Here is a 14,080-nt window from a genome sequence, read left to right on the forward strand (position 1 = left end):
TCCAGCCAACATGGGAATCGGGCATTCAGCAGAACAAACACAGGAGATCCAGCCAACATGGAATCAGGCAGTCAGCAGAACAAACACAGGAGATCCAGCCAACATGGGAATCAGGCAGTCAGCAGAACAAACACAGGAGTGATCCACAGCAGGAATGATTGGGACAAGATAGTAATTGTTCCTCTTTTTACTTTGAACAGTTAGCATCAACAGTCCCAGCCCAATGCAGGCAGGCAAGCAGGAACCCCCTGCTCACTTAGAGATCAGATGGAAAGAAGTTCTCTTTAGCTTAAATAAAAAAAATGATACTTCTCAGCTCTTTCCATAATTCAGACACAGCTAAGCCATTTGCAGCCAGAGAATCCAATGCAAATAATTGCTTTATGGTTCTAATCTACAACTTTTAGAACTTAAAAATCCCCCCCCCCCTCAAAAAAATGAACCTAAAACAACACTTGCAAGAAGCTAGGAACGGAAGACAAAAATGTAAGTTTAAAAACTGTAAACCAAAAAACAAAAGTAGTCACAGAGCAGTATTACCTGGCAGATGTGTCAGACTCCAAGCCGGTCACAAGTGGTGTCCCACAGGGCTCGGTCCTTGGCCCCCTATTGTTTGGCATCTACTTCTCAGAAGTACAGGCCAACATGGGAGGACTTTGGCTGACAAAGTTTGCAGACGACTGCAAACTGGGCGCCGTAGTGGAAAGTGCATCGGACACGGATATCCTTCAGAAGGGACTCACGGAAACAGATAGCTGGTGCCAGAGCCATGGCCTGAAGTTAAACGCCAAAAAATGTATAGTCATACCCTTCGGGAAAAACAAGGTAACCCCAAGCTACCATATAGGTGGCAATCCACTAAGCACAGAAGAGGTTATCAGAGACCTGGGGACCCAGGTTGACAGTGGCCTTTCTTTTGACACTCACATTGCTAAAGTGGTTAGAAAGACCTTCTACATTGCCCACCTGATCATGAAGGGATTCACATCCAGATCTAGTGAGGTCATTGTTCCCCTGTACTCTTCACTTATCAGACCAATGATCGAGTACAATGCCCCATTCGGGATGTATCTCACCCGACATCTGCAGCAATTGGAGAGACCCCAAAAGTTCCTCACCAAAGGATAAAGGGACTCCAAAATCTGTCATATGCTGCCAGATTGAAGAAACTCCAGCTCTATTCAGTCGCATACCGTCTGCTCAGAGGTGACATGTGCCTGACATACAAGGCCATGTCCAACCCGGAATTAATGGACATGCTCCACCTCAAAAATCCAAATCCACCAAAACCACTAGAGCAAGCGACTTAAACCTTAGCACGGATATAAATAGGACGTGCTGGAGGGATAGATTTATCACTCAGAGACTCGCTATGCTGTGGAATAAAATCACGGTCCATGTGAGGCAGAGCACCTCGCTGACTCTGTTCAAGAGAAATCTAGACCTGTGGATGGGAGATCGTAGGTTTACCCCGGGAATCATCTCTGTGTCACTGCTGGACAGAGGCACAACAAACTAATGGGCACAGTATTTTTTCATATAAGGGGTGGCGTAAGCCACAAAAATTTGGGCTAGGCTTATAAATGCCTTAGGGCAGATAGCCTAGTATAAACCTATGAACCTATGAACCTATAAAGTACATAACAAGATGTCTGAAACTATAATGCCTCAGATCAGGAATATTAATACTAGCCATATAATTCAGTTTGGAAATTCAAGCGAGTGGTTTGCTGGTATGAATATATCTTGCAGTTATAAAGTGCACTCTGTTATGAGAGTGATACACGTTGAGTTTGTAAAACATACATGTGCCTTGGAAATGAGAGGTTCCCAGTGTTAGTTAGGCATTTATTGCCAAATAATGCTATACAAGTAAAGACGTCGCCTCCAACAGCAAGAGACAAAGTTCATTCCTCATGCGGTGATACACAGACATGAGAAAGCTATTACCTAAATCACCCTTGGAGGTGAAAAATGTGACAGACTAATCAGGGGTAACTGGTGAAGTATACCTGGAAGAAATCTCTAGAATTACAGAACTAGAATTCAAGCATGGCTGAAACCTACAACTTGGGATTGCTAAAAGGCACCTTATTTACTGGATGGGTTGTGTAGGACTGTAAATAATTGGTGGAAAGTAACCAAATACTGCTTTTTTTTTTTCATTTTGAAATACAAGCCAAGTGGGTTATTAATTTGATTTGCTCAATTATTATTTTTTTTAAATAAAACTGTGTCCTGTACAAATTGGTGCTTCCAGTGATTCCAAAAACATACACTAGTGGTGTGTGTGTTACTTGTTTCAGTGGCTAGATCTTTCACTCTAGGTGTGGTGATAACCTGTGAGTCTCCTCTTTGCCCTTGTACAGCAGATACTGCATAACCCACTGCCTGATGTCACCAGCTTCATAAGTGAAGTGAGTTGGAGAGGGAACACTGGACAGATGCCTTAGCTGTTTCATGGAGGTGACTTTATTTTGTTGATTTGTCCTGGTCTAATCCGATGTGGCATCATCATTCTTTAGGCTAAGTTTGTTCCCATCATAGGACCTAGGATAGGTCTGCCTTAAGTGCCTTCCCACATGGCCTTAGCCACACCCACATATCTGGCTAGCCAGATCTGTGAAAATGGTTTCTCTCTGACACTTTATGTACACCCCCCCCTAAAAAAATAGATAAGCACACCCATCATCCCTGATAGCACTGTCAGGCATTCAAGTTGCAACAACAGCTGGAGATACCTGGGTAACAGTCAGAGCGTTATCTCTCTACACCACCAGGCTGACTTGCTGCTGGATAATTTTCCTTCCTCTGTTTCAGATAATCAGAGCGATTGAATAGTTATTAAAAATGGTTGTTATGTCAAATGAAGAGAATGATGAGGAACTGCTTCAGCAGCAACAGATGGTTATGATGGGTGATGTAGCTGTTACCACAATAACGTGCCTGACATGAAACACCTAACCAAGGACAATGACCTGGAATCCTGCCTGATATGTTTTGAGTGACATGCCACCTCAGAGAAGACTGAAAAGACTGGGCAAACATCCTGTCATCCTAGCTGACAGGAGAGGCACAGATATATGGACATAGATGGAATTGATTACATGGAATATGACAAACATAATAATAGAACTTGACTAGAGCTAGAATAACCTCTGAAGCAGAAGCAGTAATATTTTATAAATGGACTATTTAACACTGACAAAATGGTACGATTGCAAATGCATGGCTAAACACTGACAGCAAGAGTAAACTGAAATAGAAAGTTTAGCACCAGAGTGGCTTAAAAAACTCTGTCTAGAAATGTAAGAAAATAGACACTACAACATAATCCAAAGAAATCTAATAAGCTAGTAACTTTAGTAAAAAGCCTATTAGTTAATGACACAATGTTTAAAACTGAAATAGAAATTTTAACACCAGAGTTGCTGGTGCTGTGAAAAATGTGCCAGCATCAGCATCAACCCTATTTTCCCATTTTGAAAATGGAGTCAGGGTGTCTCACCAGCAGTGTGCATTAGCTAGGGCCAATGTTCACAATGCAGGGTGGTAAATGTATAATCTGATGTGAAACAAAAAGCAGCACTCTATGTGTTAATGCCTTTCAAATGTGTGTCTGTGTGTGTGTGTGTGTGTGGGGGGGGTTATATTGCTAAGTTTTGTGCTATTAATACTGAAAAGAATGCTAGTAACAGAAATGTGAAAACTGTAATACATGCTACCTATGAAGTTGTTCCTATGCACTGTGACCAGACTACAACTAGAAAAAAGAGTCAGCATTATGCCATTGTGTTACAACTAAGCTGGTTAAATGTGTACTATAATTCTAGAGGGAGAGAAGTTTAAAGTCTGCTACATCCTGGAAGCATGACTACCCATGTCAAGGGTTCTCTGGTATGTAACCATAACATTAGTAACAAGCAAAAAGTGGAGCTAAAATGTATTCATGGTGATATAAAAGAATACTCACAGTCTGCAGCTGGTGCAGAGGGTTATAGCTGTGAACTGTAGCTCCTGTGGTATGGGATTTGCTTTTCTCTTCTTTATTTTCTTCTTTATGACCTTGAACAAGTTGTAAGACAGTGCTTGTGGACAGCTAGGAATCTGGGCTAGGTTCTTCAATGCCCCCTGGACTACACATCTAGTAACTATATACAAACCTATACACACACAGAAATCCAAACAGCTCTTAGAAAACTGTTACATTCTGCAGCTGTAACCCTTATTTGACTCATGGTGTGATATTATGAAAATACTTTCCGTATTTTAAAGCAGTATAGAAAATGTGGGAAGAAGTATCCATAGACATAATGTGGTGGGCTGGCACATTGAACATGAAAGAGGTACAACATCAACTTGATGCACTCATTCAGTATAAGAATGGAGTTGGAGAGCAAACAGGGGCACTCATACAGAGGTCCAGAATCAAAACCGGGGGAAGCAAGTCAGCACAGTAGCTAAAATTGTCCAGAATTGTTTGTGTTTAGTCAATAAAAAAGATCCTGTATATCAGACATCTGCTCCATTGATACAATCCTAAAACTGTAAGTTGTCAGTATAGGAAATTATGGTGAACTGACAGAAAACTTTGAAGTAAAAATCAGTGAAAGACAGAAGTCTACAAGGACTCTTACATGGAATGTTGGCATTGAAACAGTAACAATGTCAAAAGAAATCACATACTTGACTGAATACTCTCAGAGCAAAACAAAAAGGTAGTAAATATTAAAATTAAAATAAAAAGGGAAATGCAGAGTTCTGAGCTCACTTTTGCTAATGTAAAGCAGAAAACCCAAGGCATTTCAGATTCTAAGCCATGGTATCCATAAGTAAGGAAAAAAGAAAAACTGAAAGTAATTTTTTTTTCTGAGATACCCTTTGCAGAGGGTGAGCAACACTGAGAAAAAAAGAAAGGAGCTGGTATCAATTCACACTGAGAGAAAGGTCAACCTAAAAAAGAGAGCACTTAAGAGGGTTGTACAGATAGCATTGATAATAAAGCATAATGAGAATTTTGTCTGTAACTACCCTTTGCATGGGGAAGAAATACAAGAAACTGCAGTGCCAGTATTTTGTGGATGAAGTTGCACCTTCCTCCTCAAAGCAAGTTACTGAAGAAAATAAGCCTGAGCTAGTGGGCTTACATGTAAGCTACATAAACTTTAACAAAACACAATGGAAAGATTTTAAGTTTAAGTAGTGCAAGGGAGAACATAACCAATGTTGTAGAGAAAGATATTGAATAAAATGTTTCCATTACATCTTACCCTTATTTTGAGTTAAAAGATGATCTTTTATATACTGTAACTAATGAACAGGAAGACATTCTACATCAAATTCTAGTGAACACAAGCCCATAGTCAAATATTGAGAGGCCACATGGGGATAGATACAACTAAAGCAACAGTACAAGCCAGATTTTGCTGGCCAGGCATAATAAAACATAAAAATTATTTGTGCTTCTTGTACAGAACATCAGAAAACTGCTCCCCATCCTTGATATATTTCCATTGGCCTCAGTGCCTATTATAAAGGTGTCATTTTATTGTATTGATATGGATATCACAGGGCCATTAGTAAAATATAACAGTGGGTATCGGTATATACTAGAAAATAATAGATTATGCTACACAATTTCTAGAAAAAGCAGTTATGCAAAACTAATACTAAGGTCATTGCCAGAGATCTGGTACTGTTATTTTCTGGTGTGGGTATTCCTAAAAGAAGTAATTACTGACCAACATACTTCCTTTTTGTCAAATGTATTGCATTAGTTATGTCAGTGCATTGAAGTCAAACAGTCTTCGTCTACAAAGTGACGGTTTAGTAGAAAAGTTTAATAAAACAATGAATTCCAGGAAAAGTATTGACACAGATGAGAAGGAATGGGACCAGTTGATACTCTATTTACTGTTATCTATAAGACAGGTGTCACATGCTTTGACTGGCTTTACTCCATTTGAACTGCTGTACAGCAGGCACCTGGGAGGAGGATTACTTTACATTACTAAGAAAAGTTGGGAAGGAGAGAAAATACAGTTTAAAGTGTGATAGAACATTAAGTCAGTTTGTACGATATCTAATAGCTGGTTTGTCTATAATAAAGGACCATGAGCTGAGAGATCCGGACATGCAATAATGCATTTACAGTGGATATAAAAAGTTTACATACCCCTGTTAAAATCCCAGGTTTTTGTGATATAAAAAATTGAGACCACAATAAATCATTTCAAAACTTTTCCCACCTTTAATGTGACCTATAACCTGTACAATTCAATTGAAAAGCAAACAATACTGTTAGGGGAAAAAATATAAAAAATAAAAAATGTACAATAAGCTGGTTGCATAAGTGTGCACACCCTTAAACTAGTACTTTGTTGAAGCACCTCTTGATTTAATTACAGCATTCAGTCTTCTTGGGTAAGAGTCTATCAGCATGGCACATCTTGACTTGACAATCTTTGCCCACTCTTCCTTGCAAAAGCGCTCCAAATCTGTCAGATTGCGAGGGCATCTTTTATGCACAGCCCTCTTCAGGTTGCCCCAAAGATTTTCTATTGGATTTAGGTCTGGGCTCTGGCTGGCCCATTCCAAAACTTTAATTTTCTTCTGGTGAAGCCATTCTTTTGTTGATTTGGATGTATGCTTGGGTCAATGTCATGCTGAAAGTTGAAATTCCTCTTCATCTTCAGCTTTCTAACGGACACCTGAAGGTTTTGGGCCAACAGTGACTGGTATTTGGAACTGTTCATAATTCCCTCCACCTTGACTAAAGCCCCAGTTCCAGCTGAAGAAAAGCAACCCCAAAGCATTATACTGCTACCACCATGCTTCACCGTGGGGATGGTGTTCTTTTAGTGATGCGAAATGTTGTTTTTGCACCAAACATACCTTTTGGAATTGTGGCCAAAAAGTTCAACCTTTGTCTCATCAGACCATAACATATTTTCCCACATGCATTTGGGAGACTCAATGTATTGCTTTGAAAATTTTAGCCGGGCCTGGATGTTTTTCTGTGTTAGAAAAGGCTTCTGTCTTGCAACCCTACCCTATAGCCCAAACATATGGGGAATATGGGAGATTGTTGTCACATGTAGTACACAACCAGTACTTGCCAGAAATTCCTACAGCTCATTCAGTGTTGCTGTATGTCTCTTGGCAGCCTCCCTGACCAGTTTTCATCTTGTCTTTTCATCAATTTTGGAGGGACATCCAGTCCTTTTCAATGTCACTGTTGTCCCATATTTTCTCAACTTATATTTTCTCAACAATATTTTCTCAAATCAAGTGACTGTCTTCACTGTGTTCCATGGTATATCCAATACTGTGGAAATTTTTTGCACCCTTCTCCTGACTGATACCTTTCAACAATGAGATCCCTTTGATGCTTTGTAAGCTCTCTGTGAACCATGGCTTTTGCTGTAGCAGGCAACTGAGTAAATGTCAGAAAAATCCTACTAGGACAGCTTAACTTTATTTGAGGTTAATCAGAGTCTCTTTAATTTTTTGGCAGGTGTGTACCTAAAAAGACTGACTACTGTAATTACATCAAAAGGTGCTTCAACAAAGTATTAGTTTAAGGGTGTGCACACTTATGCAACCAGTTTATTGTACTTTTTTTTTTATTTTTTTCCCCTAACTGATTTTTTTTCAATTGAATTGTACAAGTTATAGGTCACATTAAAGGTGGGAAAAGTTTTGAAATGATTTATTGTGGTCTCATTTTTTTATATCACAAAAACCTGGCATTTTAACAGGGATGTGTAAACGTTTTATATCCACTGTATAATGAAAATGCCAGATTAGAGAATTTAATCCAGAAGATTAAACATTTAGCATTGGTGTGCTGCCCTGAGAACATATTTCTGGTAAGTGGCAAGGGCCATCTGATGTGATTAAAAGAATAATTGCACGGATCTATAAAGTTACTGAACCAGGAAAGACAAAGCTAGAGGAAATGCATCACATGACTGCACTGAAGCCATGGGAAGAAGCAGAAAATTGTGCAGTGAGTTTGTATACTGAAGATCATAGAGGACAGGCACCAGAATATCTACTGTAAGTGCAGTTATTAGTAGAAAAGCAGGATATGAAGCAATATATATTAAGAAATTAAGGATTGTTTTCAGAAATGAAGTAACAAAACTCCGCAAGTATGGCAAAGTGCAACAGCTCAAAACTTTAAATCAAAAGTCAAGGTGTATGCTTGCTTACTTTGACTTCATGTTTTCAGAAATGCCTGAGAGAAATAAACTGATAGACCATAATACAGAGACAGCATCACGAGTGAAGGTTAGAACGAGACCATACAGAGTACTATAATCACAGAATAGCTAGCAAGAGAAGAAGTTAAAAAGATGCTCAAACTAGGAGTAATAGATGAGTCACAAAGTAAATAGAGCAGCCCAATAGTGGTAGTTACTATGCTTGATGGAATTATTAGATTATAAAACAAATTTAGGAAAATGAATACCATATCAAAGTTTGGTAGCTATCCTAGTATACAGAGCATTGTTGGCAATGATGTATCTGTGCTCCCTATTAGCTTATCCAGATTTGACATCGGTTTCTCTTAAAAAGCAAGCATAATTCAGTGCCATGGCAGCAATCTCCACCTACAGAGATATTTGCTCCCAGGGCAATAACATTTACTATTGACTGCGATTACTATCCATCTATTTGTGAAGAACTGATTGGGCTGAATGACATAATTTTAGTTTATTTGTGTAATGTTGAGAGGTAAGCCAGTTTTTGTGCTACTTTCTCCATCAACAGAATGTTCAGTTCCTCACCACTTTCAGCTAGCAGACTGATGAAGGCCTATTTGGCAAGTTTAACTCCAGTATTCAATATCTGATTCTTCTAACTCAGCATTTAACATGACATGTTTAGTGTACAAATTCAATAAGAAGGGTGACAATATAAAGCATTGCTACACTTATTTCCCAGTCTTGCACCAATCAGTTATTACATACATAGTTCTAACTGTTGTTTCTTTTGTCTGCATACAAATTCTTCAAGAGACAAAAATAGGACATGATGGAGGGACAGGTATGTGTGTCAGAGAATTCCCCTTTTCTGGACCAGACTTCCCATCTATGCAAGGCAGAGCCCTTCCCTAACCCTATTCAAGAGAAACCTGGACCAGAAATTGAAAATACATCTGGGTCTAGCACCTATGATTCTAATGGACAGTCAGCCTTTACCTCTTACCCTACTTTGCTACCTTGTGGGATACAATTGGAATACTTGGCTATTCTTATAAAGGCCCCGGTGGTCATTAGCCTAGTATAAACCTATGACCCAGTAGCTCTATTTCTATGACGAATTGTCACAGTTTGTTGTGGCCCATATAGACAAAAGCTGTTTGATAATTTAAGCACTCTTTAGCATTATATTTTTTTTTTGGGGGGGGGGGATTGGATACAGCTATTGTTGCGTTTTTTCAAATTTTCAGGCAATGTCAAACCCAGAGCTGTTGGACATGCTACACCTAAATAAATCCCAATCCCTATCCCTCCGAGCTACACGCTTTAGAGACCTAAACCTTATCGCCACAATAAACAGGACATGCTGGAGGGATAGGTTCCTGTCCTAGAGACTTCCCATACTCTGGAACAGGATACCCATCTATGTCAAGCAAAGTTCTTCATTAGCACTCTTCAAGAAAAATCTTGATGAGTGGATGGGAAATAGGAAATACACCCTGGGGATCAGTTCTGTGTCTCTGCTCAACAGTGACACAGGAAAATAACTTTCTTGGGTGGCGTAAGCTAGGGAACCTTGTTGGCTAGGCTTACATAGGCCCTTGGGCCGATAGCCTAGTACCTACCTATGAACCTATGAAATCACAAATTAACACTAAAATACTATAGTTTGGTAGAAATAGAAACTTAGACTGTTCATGCAGAATTCAATTATTTCTTACAAACGTATTACTCGCAAGACTTTCTAGGACACATTCAACTTCACTTCCCAGGATATTTGGCTGAATGTGTAATCACAGGCAAAGGATATGTATACAGAGAGACTTCAGAGCAAAAGAAGGAATTAGGAAGAGGGAGAGAAAGAAAGCATAAATTTAAAAAAATCTGTGCTGAAAGTACTGCTAACAAAAAGAAAGTGTATTAAGACTAGGAGCAGTAAGCTTAGAATAACATTTCAGACAGACATCTACACAGAGAGTAGAACTCAGACACATTCCATAAAATCTTCATTAAGTTTAAGAGAGCCACAGCCTATCAATTTCAGATCTGGATACAGTTAAAATAGCTAAAAGGAAAAGGAGAACAGTTTCAATAGTGGGTAGGAAAAGACCCAATAACACATCCGTAAATCCCATACTGTGATGGATCTAAAGAGGTAGATTTGGCTATATCTTTAGTTAAGCATGTGTTAATAGTGCTAATGCTAACCCATCCCACTGATTTATATCCTGAAGTTGTTATTGTGAATATAGGGCAGTAAAAATATTTTACTACCCCATTTCTTTTCGAAAGTGATATTTTATTTGTGCAAAAACAGGAAAGATAAAATAAGTGTGTACAGTCTCTTGGAAATGCCACAGTCATAAGACTGTATCACTTTAGGCTGACAGAAGTATCCAAAGCCTATAATAATGTACTTCAACTGTTAATCTCTACATATGGACAATTATTACTGGGGTCTGGTCTACATAGGCTGCAAAAGTCTGGAGTTAGGTGACATGGGACTTAAATTTCAAGCAAGCATTTCAGCAAGTTTGATATGTCATGAGTTATTTATTTATTCATTTGACATTTGGTAACTGGGAAAGTCAGAAACCCATTTTCACAGAGGCCCAGGGAGAAAAGTTCCACGAATGAAATAATAGCAGTATAAGGTAGCAAGTGTAATATATACAATCTAATAACGTATCATTTAAAAGTAACATGTTTACAATTAACAACTAACAATTAATCAGAAGAGCAAGACATAGCCAGTGAGCAGTAGTTAGAAGATTAGGTGTATATATTCATTAGTGCAAGGAAAAAACATTATGAGCATCGTTAGTAGGTTGTTAATATACAATCTATAACAGATGTGACAGTGTTATTAACAGAAAGTAGATATATAGGTGAAGCTGAATAGGGATTAAACGACATTTATAGTATTTGTAAGTAAATCTAGTATGCTGTTATCATGCAAACTAGGGTAATTGTTACTGCAGAAATATTTAGTTGAGGTTTAAATGGGGTACGACAGATGGTGTGTTTTTATAGAGAGACATAGTTAAACTTTATGGTGTTAGGAAGGGTAGAACTAGCTCAAGGCTAAAACTTAAAGGGGGAAGGGTACGAGAAGAGTATTTGTATGAGGTGTTGAGTAGAAGTACTGGTAGGTGTTGAGGAGAAGTACAGGAAGAGAAAAAGAGGCAGGAGAGGAGAGGAGAGAAATGAGTTGAGTCAAAAAAACTGGTAAGGTGTTGAGTAGAATTACAGGAAGAAAATTACAGATAGAAGTACTGGTAAGGTATTAAGTAGAGTTACAGGAAGAGAAATAGAGGCAGGAGGGGAGAGGAATGGGTTGAATCGAAAAACTGGTAAGGTGTTGAGAAGAATTACAGGAAGAAAATTACAGACAGAAGTACTGGTAAGGTATTAAGTAGAGTTACAAGAAGACAAATAAAGGCAGGAGGGGAAAAGAATGAATTGAGTCGAAAAACTGGTAAGGTGTTGAGTAGAATTATAGGAAGAAAGTTACAGGTAGAAGTACTGGTAAGGTGTTGAGTATAGTTACAGGAAGAGAAATGAAGGTTGGAGGGATGAGAAATGTGATTAGAGTTGATGAAGTAATGGAAGTAAGATGGGAGAGAAAGACCGAGGGTGGTTGAAGTGGTAGGGAGCATAGGGGTTATAATGTTGGAGAAAGATGGATGCATGCTGATTTGAGGGGAGTGGAGAGTAGCAGAAGGGTGGTTAAATTTGTACTGTTTAAGTTGAAGGAGGAAAAACAGTAGAAGGAGGTGGAAAAGAGAGAGAGAAGGGGTAGAAATGGAGACAATAACTCACTGGATTTGGAACAGGGGCAGATTTGTGAGCTGAGAAGGTAATTTTTGACTGTGAATTTAAATGTCTTAAGGTTAGTTATAGTTCTGATATTTACAGGTAAGACATTCCATAGTTTAGGAACACTGCAGGAATATAGACATTGTCCAGCTCTTTTATTTGGTTTACATATAGCTATTAGACATTTATTTTCAGAATAGAGCATCCCTGTAGGTGTGTAGGTTTGGAGGATTGATCTTAGGCCGGGACAGCTTTCAGGTTTGTCTATCATTTTATGAGCAATAGATAATGCTTTTATGCCACATCAAGAAAAGCATGACAATATTTTGAATATCTTGTTGATACTCCAGGATGTGGAATGCAGGAGTGGTTTCTGGCCCAGAAATTGTAGTTTATTGGCCATTTGGGCAGTTTTTCCATCTCTTTCAACTTTCTGGTTTAAAAGCCTCTGTTTGTGCTTGTTTCCCACCTTTCCTGTAACTAGTCTAGTGCAGATACAGATTGTCTGTATCCAGGACTGTTTGTAAGCTTCTGAGCAGTGCCAAATTCTGCTCTTCAATTTTTCCCTTAGATCTGCTAGTTCTCCCCTCTCTTATACTTTTACTAGCTTATTAGTCTAGCACTTTACCAGACTTCTTGTAGCAAATTTTGTAGCACACAAAAGTGCTACCACCACTAAATGTTCTATAAGGAAACAGCTCCAGTACTTATTATTAATGCCCACCCCCTCCAGACATGTCTAAAGGTCAGTTCCCTGTACTTTCTCCTATTAACCTGGTGAACTTGGGCATCCTGAGGCAATGTAACAACTGCCTCATGTACACCAACAACCCTCTCCTCTTACCTCCCAACACTCAGACTTGCGAGGGATGCACTTATATATCCAAACTGGAAGCCAAGCACTCTCCGGCCAAGACCGGAAAAGCTGGTCAAGAGGAGAAGGTCAACACTTGCACCACACCACATGGAACACATAGCCCTCCAGAACACACACCAGCACTGCCTTCACATAAAAACACAAACCACACACCCACCTTTGTGGAGGATCTCAATAAAAATCTACCCAAACAGCAGACCTCCAAGTCAGAAATGCACTCGACCACCACAACACAACACTAATCATGAGACACATAACTCTCCTAAACAGTGTGCCACTCAACCAAAGCCCCTAAGGCAAAACAGCATGTCCAACACACTAGTCATAGGTGACTCAATAGTGAGGAATACTGATGTCCCACTCACCAGGTTGAATAAGGAGAAGGTAACAGTCACCTGCCTGTCAGGTGCCAGAATCTACCACATAATGCACGCACTCAGGTCTCTCAACAACAGGTACAAATATGACTCTGTCATTGTACATGTGGGTGTGAATTACCTGAGATGTACCTCCCTGGACTACATGAAAAGATACATGGAGGAGCTCTCGGATTATGTAGCCCAGGCGGGTATGACCCTAGCCCTGAGCAGCATCCTACCATCACCCAGAATGATACCACAGTACAAGCAGAAAAATTATTGATTTCAACAATTGGCTAAGTTTATGGTGTCATTCTAAGGGGATCCAGTATCTGTCTGTCTGGGATGTCACGATTGACAGACCTGAACGTTTTGCCAGAGGTGGCCTGGATCTATCACCCATGTGGTTCTGGATACTAGCCAAAGCTCTTGCCACCCCTATAGTGCCTTTTTAGGTGGTGTTCCAAAGACAAAATTACCACCATAACAGCTACAAACAAATGCAATCTGAGAGTCATGCTGCTCAACACTAGAAGTATAAATCTCAAAATGCAATTGCTTGAGGCATTCCTTAAAATGGAGAACATTGACAATTGTGCTGTAACAGAGACCTGGTTCAAGGCAGCAGAAATCACCCCTACACTACCAGGCTATAACTCATTCCACACCTTTCAGTCCCAGAACTTGGACCGAAGCTCCAAAGGTGGTTGTGTTTCCATATTCATAAAGGATGCGCACACCTCCAGACTGGTAGCCCAACATAATGCATCAGAAATAATTCAGGTGCAGCTAACATTGGGTAATACAGCGATTCA

Source organism: Protopterus annectens, chromosome 1.part1, assembly GCF_019279795.1.
Source record: "Protopterus annectens isolate FY-2018-M chromosome 1.part1, PAN1.0, whole genome shotgun sequence".
NCBI lineage: Eukaryota > Metazoa > Chordata > Ceratodontiformes > Protopteridae > Protopterus > Protopterus annectens.